General features: G+C 38.2%; 1 protein-coding gene across 3 annotated transcripts in view; it reads right to left on the minus strand.

The window, feature by feature from the left end:
• Positions 1-8,295, minus strand: part of kdm6bb (lysine (K)-specific demethylase 6B, b) — a 33,236-nt gene extending 24,941 nt beyond the window's left edge. Inside the window, exons 1-3 of one of the 3 annotated variants that reach the window (XM_067433050.1) lie at positions 8,078-8,292; positions 7,300-7,467; positions 4,145-4,397 (exon numbers count right to left, since the gene is read on the minus strand). The gene's annotated coding sequence lies outside the window, so the exon portion shown is untranslated. Of the gene's footprint in view, positions 1-4,144; positions 4,457-7,299; positions 7,468-8,077 lie in introns of all 3 variants that reach the window. The other 2 variants (XM_067433047.1, XM_067433048.1) reach the window with 2 other exon arrangements.
• Between the last annotated feature and the right edge of the window lie 1,754 nt (positions 8,296-10,049).

Raw genomic sequence — 10,049 nt, forward strand, 5'->3', positions numbered from 1 at the left:
AATAACAAGACTCTGTCCATTCGGAGGAAATCACTGTTGACTGACTACCAACAAAGGATTATCAACAGTGCAATTAACACATGTTCTGCTTATAATAATACACTGTAATTTTGTATTTTACTGAAAGTCTGATCTTTAATTCTGTTGTCTTTTTAAAAATCACATTTCCCATGTCACTTTAGAAACATTGCCCAGTTACAGAACATGTTACTTGTTTCAGATGCATAAAAGCTTCTCATAAACTTGTACTTCAATTATATCTGATCGAATAGTACCAAATACAAATGATAAACTTTGGCCTAAAATGCATTGAAAAGCAGCTATGCTAAATCTTTTGCTTCCCTGCCCTGTTGGAAAAACAAACAGCATATGGTTATGTATGTTTTGAAGCATGACAGCTGGTTTAAGCTTGTCAATTGTTGGTGCTAAGAAACTAGCTTCAGCTCAAGCCAGCTTTTACCACAGCTCATGACCAACTAAGAACCAGCTAAAACCAGTTGCCATGCTTCAGACTACCCAACCAGCATGCTGTTTTTTTCAACAGGGTGTTTTACCTTGAGAGGCCCGTTCTGAAGTAAAAGATTGCACCAGCTCAAGTATGGATCCAGCCTTTGATGGCAACTTTGAAAAATTAAAAAGATTATCCTAATATTGTAATATTACCCACCCTGATTAGGAGCACAAGTTGTTATTGCTGTCTTTAAGACAGTGTCTTACACATACGTAAATTTAAAGGGGGACTTCACCACAGGCAAAATGGGCTTTCTATAAAACTTGGCTGCCAATGTAGTAGAAAGGGGAACACTTTTTTGAAATCGGTGCTAGAGGAAACATTTGGCCCTTTTTTTTACAAATAAGTAGGGAAACTTCAACACCCATAATGCACTGGGCATGTTAATAATTAATAACTACTAAATTATTAATAACATAACTTTTCTCTGCACTCAAAGCACTTTACATGGAGGAGGGAATCTCCTCAACTACCACCGATGTGCAGAACCTGGATGATGCGATGCAATATTGCGCAATTGGTGGAGAGGAGACAGAGTGATGAAGTCCATCAGTATATATTGGGATGATTAGGAGGCCATGATGATAGCAAATTTGGCCAGGATGTCAGGGTCCTGGGATTTTTAATGACCACAGAGAGGCAGGACCTCGGTTCAGTATCTCATCCGAAGGACAGTGCTTTTTTGACAATATAATCTCCCCATCACTATACTGGGGGAATAGGACCCACACAGACCATAGGGTGAGCAAACCTGGCAGGCCTCACTAATTCCTCTTCCAACATCAACCTAGGTTTCCCAGGAGGTCTCCCTTGTGGGTACTGACCAGGGCCCAGGCTTAACCCTGCTTAGCTACAGTGAGCAATCAGTCTTGGACTATAGCGTGATATGGCTGCATAATCCCACCAGTCTGCTATGGATACACAAGAGTTAAAGGCTGCACCCAGTTGTCCTACTATTTTCTGCAATATTCTGAAGTGTGCACACAATGGAGACTTTACCATCAAATGAGAATGACAGTAAAGTGATGCTGGTAGGTCACATGATAATGACAATATGGCGAATGTAGTTTGTCAAGATTATATTCATACATTTATATATACTTTATATACTTCATATATGCGATTTCTGAAGCACAAAAATACTGCTTGCTAAGAATCGTAAATCTGGAGAGAACACCATGATGGAAAATCTGAAAAATCTGTGTTTGTAGTCAACATTTCAAACTGGATGACCACAAACACTGTGTTTTAGGTGAAATGAAGGGGAGAATTCGGTCAGTTCCGCCAAACCTCCCAAAACAAAACTGTCATTTACAGTTGCTCTCGTAGCTGTTGCCATAGTGTTCCATTTTTATTATAATGATGTTTAAAGAGTAGACAAAGTACAAATGCCATTTTAAGTGATAATCCTCTTACAGTATGAGTAAACGTTTTGTTCACAACCCTCTGTCAATCGGACAATGCAAAAGTACAATCTACATTTTTCACAAAAGTCCTGGAGCTGTCAAAAGTCAGTCGAATTTTATGTTGAATTTCTCTGCCCAGATAAAATACAGAGAAAAAGTAAACTTTGTTAATTGACATTCTACATACTACTGGCATTGTAACAATACAACATGTGTTGAAAATTGGCAAAGTTAAACTTTAACCACATGGATCCTACTTTGATACACTCATCTCTGATTGATAACAATACTTTCTAAATTGTAACAATAAAACAATCAGTCTTTTTCAGTAAAGTGGCTTTGAAACTATTATGTATTGTGAAAAGTGCTGTACAAATACATTTGAGATCAGATGTTTTATATGAGAGGTTTGAGATCAGACTGTTGAGGTTAGAAGAGCTCAGATTGTTGAAATTGAACGTTTGGGACCAGACTGTTAAAAGGATAGTTCACTTTAAAATAAAAATTCTGTCATCCTTTACTCACCCTGACAGTTAACTGGAGCCATTGACTTCCATAGTAGGATAAAAAAAATACTATGGAAGTCAATGGCTCCAGTTAATGGTTTGGTTACTGACATTCTTCAAAATATCTTCCCTTGTGTTCAGCTGAAGAAAGAAAATCATACAGGTTTGAAACAACTTCAGAGTGAGTAAAGGATGTCAGAATTTTCATTTTAAAGTGAACTATCCCTTTAAATGCAGAATTTGTGTTCAGCCTGCTGTCTAATTTGAGAGTTACTTGGCACACAGAAAGTAAACCATTCCTGCCTCAGCAAGTACCTCTTGTCTTTGACAGAAGTCCTGAAGCAGATACGACAAAAGGTAGAACTAATGTACACAGCTTGCTGAAGAGCTCCAAAATGATGGTGGTCCACTAATGACAGTTTCCCCAGAACCACAGATTCCCATATGAGGTTGTGAAGTGCTTGGATTGGCAAAACTTTAGGATGTTTCCAAAACCAAGTTTCCTTCGCTCCCAAACCATAATAACCACCACCATTGCGTCTCTCACAGCTGGACCACCGTGGTCCAAACCAGAAATAAGCATAATGTTTCAATTTACTGCTGAGCTGTAAAAGGTGCACAGAATGCACGAGAAGTTTAAAACAGGATGGTTTGTGTTTATGTTTTAGAGTGTTATAATTACATATTTGCAATTTTTTTGCTAAGATTTAGCACTAGACCATGTACTTCAAGACTTCTTGTAGTAACAATCCTCCAAAAGGATTCAGGAGACGCTTCGTAACTATGTGAGGATAAACAAATCTGGCTGTGCTTCAACACAGCCAAACTTGGTCTCCAAAAACACACAACTGACTCTGCGTTACAAAGTAACCCTCACTGACAAATCATTCTGCAATTAAACACTTCCGGTTGTGTGTTTGAATGCTGTTCTGGGTTTCAGCTCAGGAAGGTTAATTTTAGTCTACAAGGTTACAAGAAACAATTGATCTCATTTAACTGACATCATAGTTTCATTCATTACAGCTCTACCAAATGACTCGGGTTAAGCTTCTATATTTAGAAGGATATTTTAGCAGCTCACAGTTGTCTGCCTGAGGTAAAGCTCTGGTGAATGTAGGTCAGTATGTGGAGATAACCATGGCACGTGAGCCATTAAGCCCCCTGCAGGACTGTGCAAACAATAGCCTTCCTATGCTTTTTATTCTGGAAATGTTTGCATTATACTTTAAATTGTTTCTTTGTAATTTTAAGAGCCATACTTCCTTTATGAGCTGACATGCATGACAGAGGATGCCGTTTTGTAAAAAAACACAAAAAACCCCAGTGCATTTGGAAGCAATGCTTTCCTCTTATTAGATGAAATACTTGCATGCCATTCAGATTGTAATCTCATGATGCCATTTATTTAATTGCATGGAACCAGAGAGCCAATGTAAGCGACACCAGTAACTACAGTTGCCGGCGATGATGTGAGGCAATGCATCTGTGCTACCACATACACATATACATGCACACACACTGCTGTCAGAATAATAAATGATTGCTTTGGTGCTGATCACTGTGTATGTAATACAACCATACATTTACCTATGGAACCGCATGCACATACCAATTTGCACACACACAAAAAAAAAAAAAAAAAAAAAAAAAAACCATGCATGTAGCTTTAACTATTATGAGATGTTTTGAACAATGGTCTTTTCTCTCAATATTTAGTTTACCTCTTCTCCTCTTCTTTCACCTCTTCTTCTCTCTCCTTTTTTCTTTTGCAATTCCAAACCTTTCTTCTCCCTTCCTCTCCTTCCCGAATCAATCCTGGTGCCTCTGTTCCCCACTTCTCTCCTCCCTCTTTCCCCTCTCCTTTCCTCTCCTCTTTCTGATTCTCAGATTTTCACAGCAGACTCATGCACGTGCACAGCCTGGTGGGCGGGGCCGCTGCTTGCTGTTCCTGCACTCAGCTGTCCATCATCTCACCTCAGCCAATCAGAAGAGAGCAGTCTGTGTCAATCAAGGGATACCAGCGAATATGAGCCCTGGAGGTGGGAAATACGTGGAAAAAAATGTAAGAGAGCAGGAGTGTGTCTGCCATGTATGTGTGTGTTTTGGAACAAGTCCAACACACTATGTGCTATTTTTAAACCTCACTGTAGGGTGGCAAAAGACTCCATTTTCTAAAAGAATCGGGTATATTTTAAAGCATTGAAAATACCCATATGCTCAATTAAATTTGTTTTGGGTAAAAAAAATATTAAATTGTGGACTCTGATGGTATTTTGGTGTAACTGTCTCTATATGCAGAGGTGGAAATGGCCGCTACAGTTGCTATTGAGTTTTTAAATGGACCAAAAGACTGAAATGATACCTTATTTACAATTCTGAGATCAGTGTACTACAGATACATGTAACATCACCAAGTTGTTGCTATGTGGTTGTTAAAGTGGTTGCTAGGGCAATGTTTTGGTGCTCTATGCGATTGCTTACCAACCCAAATCAAGAGAGCGCACCACAAGCCTTTGTGATTCCCATGCAACAATAAGGCTTTGGCTGCTAGATTAATGTAAGTCTATGGCAATAGGTGATAGGCACTAATAGATGATGAGTGAGATGAGCAAAAAACAGAAAGGGACAGAACAGAACAGGACAGGACAGGATAGGATAGGACAGGACAGGAAAGGACAAGAATATGAAATACAAAAAATCCTAGGACAGAACAGGAAAAAAAAACTAGAACAGCCATAGGAATAAGAAAAATAACTGCAAAGGACTTGATGGGAAAGGGCAGAACAGCAAATGATATGATAGGATAGAACAGGAATAGGATATAAAAGAATAGGAAAGGATGGGCCAGAACAGGGATAGGAGAGGACAGATCAGAGATCAGATCAGAGCAATAGGAATAAGAACAGGAAATGCAAAGGATATGATAGGACAGCATAAGAAGTGGATAAGATGGATATTATGAAGCATAAGTGGATAGGATAGGATAGGATAGGATAGGATAGGATAGGATAGGATAGGATAGGATAGGATAGGATAGGATAGGATAGGATAGGACAGGACAGGACAGGACAGGACAGGACAGGACAGGACAGGACAGGACAGGACAGGATGGAAATAATAGAATAGAATAGAATAGAATAGAATAGAATAGAATAGAATAGAATAGAATAGAATAGAATAGAATATAATATAATAGAATAGAATAGAATAGAATAGAAATATGAATGGGATAGGATAGGATAGGATAGGATAGGATAGGATAGGATAGGATAGGATAGGATAGGATAGGATAGGATAGGAATACGGATATGACAGGATGGAAAAAAAAGAATATGACAGGATAGGAAAGAATAGGAATTTGAATGGGATATGATTGGATACGAAAGGATAGAATAGGATAGGATAGGAAAGGAAAGAAAATGAATAAGTAGGCCCTATAGAATAGGATATGAAATAATACATAATATGATATACGATAAATGAAATGACATATGATATATGAAAGAATAGGATTAGGATGATAGGATCCAATAGTATAGGACAGAATCACATCGAAGAAGAGGAGAGGTGAATAGACGATATAGATGACATAGTAGAGGAAAGGATAAAAGATGATAGAAGAACAGAGGGGAACTTGAAATGCTTGTGAATTCCTGCAATGTTTGGTCACAGCTGGGTAGACCCAAAGCTTCTGACTGAGACTGAGGTACTTAGACTGAGGCAGTGGGTGAAAGGAGGAGGGGGTCTTGCCTACGTGACTTTCTGTGCATAGCACTCACGTACCCCATCTGCCCATCCTATCAAATAAGGGGGAAAACTGTTTTCAAAGTAAGTGGAAACACTATTATATGGACAGACTGACAGAGACGGTTCATCACAGAAACACACAGACCATAAGATATAAGCCAGATTCCTGTCTGACTGCCCATAGCAACAGCTCCAGTGCTGCACGGTCTCCATTGGGCGAGGGAGCCGGCTGCATGATATACCAATGTCGGCACGCCAGCCAATCAGACGCTCTGTCTGGCTGAGCTCGATTCCATGCTCACCATGGTTACTGAACTACACACTTGAGTCAGTCAAACATGGAGTTCTGACATCCATGAACCACATGTGACCGCTGACTCCATGCAAAGAGAAAAACCAGAAGAAGTCATAAATCAACACTGTTTACGTGTTCGTGGTAGTGCAAGAACACACAGAAGACAGACTCACACTGGACAGTGATGCATGAAATAGCTTATTGGAATTCCACTGATGCTACAGAACCATAAAAGATGCATCTAGTTTTTTGAGAGGTAGTTTGGTATGCTTCATATCCGTGGCTCTGAATTATTATTCCAGCTAAATCTGAAAAAGCTTGCATGTGCAAAAGTTGACAGCACAATGTTACAGGGAGTTGGTATACAGTTGCTAAGGCATTCTGAGCATGCTGGTATGTGGTTGCTAAGGTATTCAGAGTGATTTATAAAGTCCTTTCTTTATTCAATGTATTTCTATGGGATTTTTTGTTGTTGATTGCATTATTAAAACAAAATAAAAATCATACGCCCAATCACATTAGCATAATACACAAACGTAAGGTTGTGTCATTCATGTCCATAACACAAAACAAGCTTTATGGGTTATGGGTTTTTGTTGAGATCCCTAACAACATCAAATTAAATGTGTGTCAATCTAACAATTTGTGTCAGGATAAATACAAAATAGATTTAAAAAATCCACTAAATGAAAACCCAAACCCATGAGAACTAGCTCTGCTTGGGAACAGCCTTGTCTGAACATGCTACACGCATGAAATATGATGCACAGTGTCATCATCTTTCAACCCTGATGAAGCCATGATTATTGGTCAGATGAGACTTTAAAGACCCACCTCTTCTCTGTGATGATTGGCTCTTCCTGCTGTTCATCTCAGTTCAATCAGGAAGAAGCGCCTCATAAACTGGTACCAATGGCACATTTCTGCTGGCTGCAGATGCATCAGGGACACAATTTTCCATCCCGCTGCAGGGATGAAGGAAAAATCCCAGCTGCTTGACAGCTGTGCAGAGGATGATGATGAGAGAGAGAGAGAGAGAGAGAGAGAGAGAGAGAGAGAGAGAGAGAGAGAGAGAGAGAGAGAGAGAGAGAGAGAGAGAGAGAGAGAGAGATTGAAGTGCACCTTTATTATTACAATTCATTTACATAAACACACACACAAAAAAAAAAAGTATCAAAGCAAATTCATCATCATTAGGTGTACATATTACTTAATTTACCCCTCATAATTCTATAAACCAAGAAAGAAGGTGACCACTGGCCAGAAGAACCACTATTTTGCTTGATAGATCTCTTTTTTATATATATATTTTTAATACAATAGAAAGACAGTGTACATTAATCAACAAATAATAAATAAACCATTAAAATTGGTGTATATAAGTAAATATTAGAAGAAGTTTGAATAATAAACAACCCATACAAGCTATGTGTATTCAAATATTGCCATCTAGTGGTGTGTTTTAGAAAAACAAAAGAGGCGCACAAGTGACGAACATCATTAAAACACAATTTTGTGACTCTGGACCGACTTACTCAGTATAATATCTCAAAAGTAACACAACTAGTTAGTTCTCAAACGCAACTGTATTTAAATATATTAATCGCCTTACCTGATGGATAAGCTGGAAACCAGTCTTTCCGGGTGAATGAGCTAATGATGCAGAATTGCGCAGTTTTAATTCCTTCAAGAATGCCCCATAGAGCCGTCCTCCACCTGTAGCATCGCCATCTGTACATGCACCCTCCATCAGAGCTTAATTACTGATGTTGTTGAGCCGAGACTGGAGGACTTGTTACTCACAGCTGCGTTACTTTTACTAAGGTTGAGTCACTGAGTGACGTCAGCTCGATTCATCCCACGCGCTGGAATGACACTTGGGTTTGTGATAACGAGCTCGTGCAACACTAACTTCGCTGCAAGCACAGTTTTAGTAGGCTATCTTATAAATCAGGCTAATAACAGAAAGAAAATACATAGGCCTATAAACTTTCATTAGATACGGTGATATGCAGGCTAATAGGCTTAATTTGCTGCCTGCCCTGTACATTTAAAACAACAACAACAACAACAATAATAATAATAATAAATGAGACTGATTTGATAATTATTTGAATAACATAAACGAACTCGATTTTTCGGGTTATTGTCCTCTATATTGAAAAAAAAGTCGAATCAGTAAGCAAACAACAAGGGCAGGCAGCCAAGTAGGCCTAGGCTATGTGCTTGAACATTACGCGAAATGAATAATGGATTGTTGTTGTACTTGTATAGTATCCTGCTTAATTCCTGCCAACTTGTAATTGGCTTAAAATAGCACATGAATTTGTGTAGGCTTTAAGTTTGTTTGTTATCCCCTAGTTCAAACCAGTGTAGCTGCCAAGGGCATAGAGCTAGCTATATATATATATATATATATATATATATATATATATATATATATATATATATATATATATATATAGCCCCATTAGCGTAGGCCGTCCGCCATTATATTGGAACGGTCAAAGCTGGTTCGTGAACACACGTAAGCGAGTTGACTGTGCGTCTGCAGTAGTTAGGAACATGTAGTATGGTTACCTTTATCTGGAATAGACTTCTTAAGCAGATGATTTTGGTAAACTTGCACAATTCAAGAAGACAAAGATGTCAGGTAAGACATTACAAAGTCACATTATAGTTTAAAACCCCTGTAATATCGAGTTAATACCACGAAACATTATCACATGTGAAAAGCTATACCATGTCTTTGTGAATTTAAAACTATTTCACAAACAGAAGCTGCTTATGTCGTGGCATCATTGATTCTTACTTTGAGAGACGACACGTTGACCGTTCCAAGATGGCGGGTGCGCTGACATGCCTGGAGCGGTCTAAAGTGGCATGCAGGCTATACATAGGCCTATCTATGGCCAAAGGGAGCAGAAAAAGTGGTGTGTAGACCACCCACTAGGTATCTATGGCAACAAGGCAACATATACAAAAATTAGTATAAAAGTCTAGATTACAACTTAATTAATTTAGATAATTTAGCTAGCTATGTCATCCCATGCTGTAGTGTAGCCTATAGCAACTTATGTTTCTTCTGGGGTGTAAAATAAATAAAATGTAAAAAATGTGATGAGGGGAAATCATGGTATCACGAACACTGCTAATTCTAAATTTTAATATTTTAAATAAAATAAAATAATTAAATTAAAATACTTTTTTTCATACATAATGTAATAGGCTATCGCCTAGAAATGAAAAATATAGTAAATACGAGGCTAAAATCTATGTGCAATTTTTTTTGCTAAAACATCATTTTTGAAATAATATTTAGTGTAGAATTTATAGGTTCCACAATTATGCCACCAGAGCAAGCTCTTTTTTTTTACATACTGAGATGCTGTTGTCATGGTAGTGAATGAGAAATAGAGTACAAGTGCTTCAGGAAATGAGAAAGAACCTCTTCAAAAGACATGCAAGCTCTTGACCTCAAGAACTAATGAGAGAACACACACACGCACACACACACACTTGTTTCACTATATATTAGTGAGGACATTACATAGACTTCCATTGATTTTATATCAGGTTAATGA

This window comes from Pseudorasbora parva, chromosome 23 (assembly GCF_024679245.1).
Source record: "Pseudorasbora parva isolate DD20220531a chromosome 23, ASM2467924v1, whole genome shotgun sequence".
Taxonomy (NCBI): Eukaryota; Metazoa; Chordata; class Actinopteri; order Cypriniformes; family Gobionidae; genus Pseudorasbora; species Pseudorasbora parva.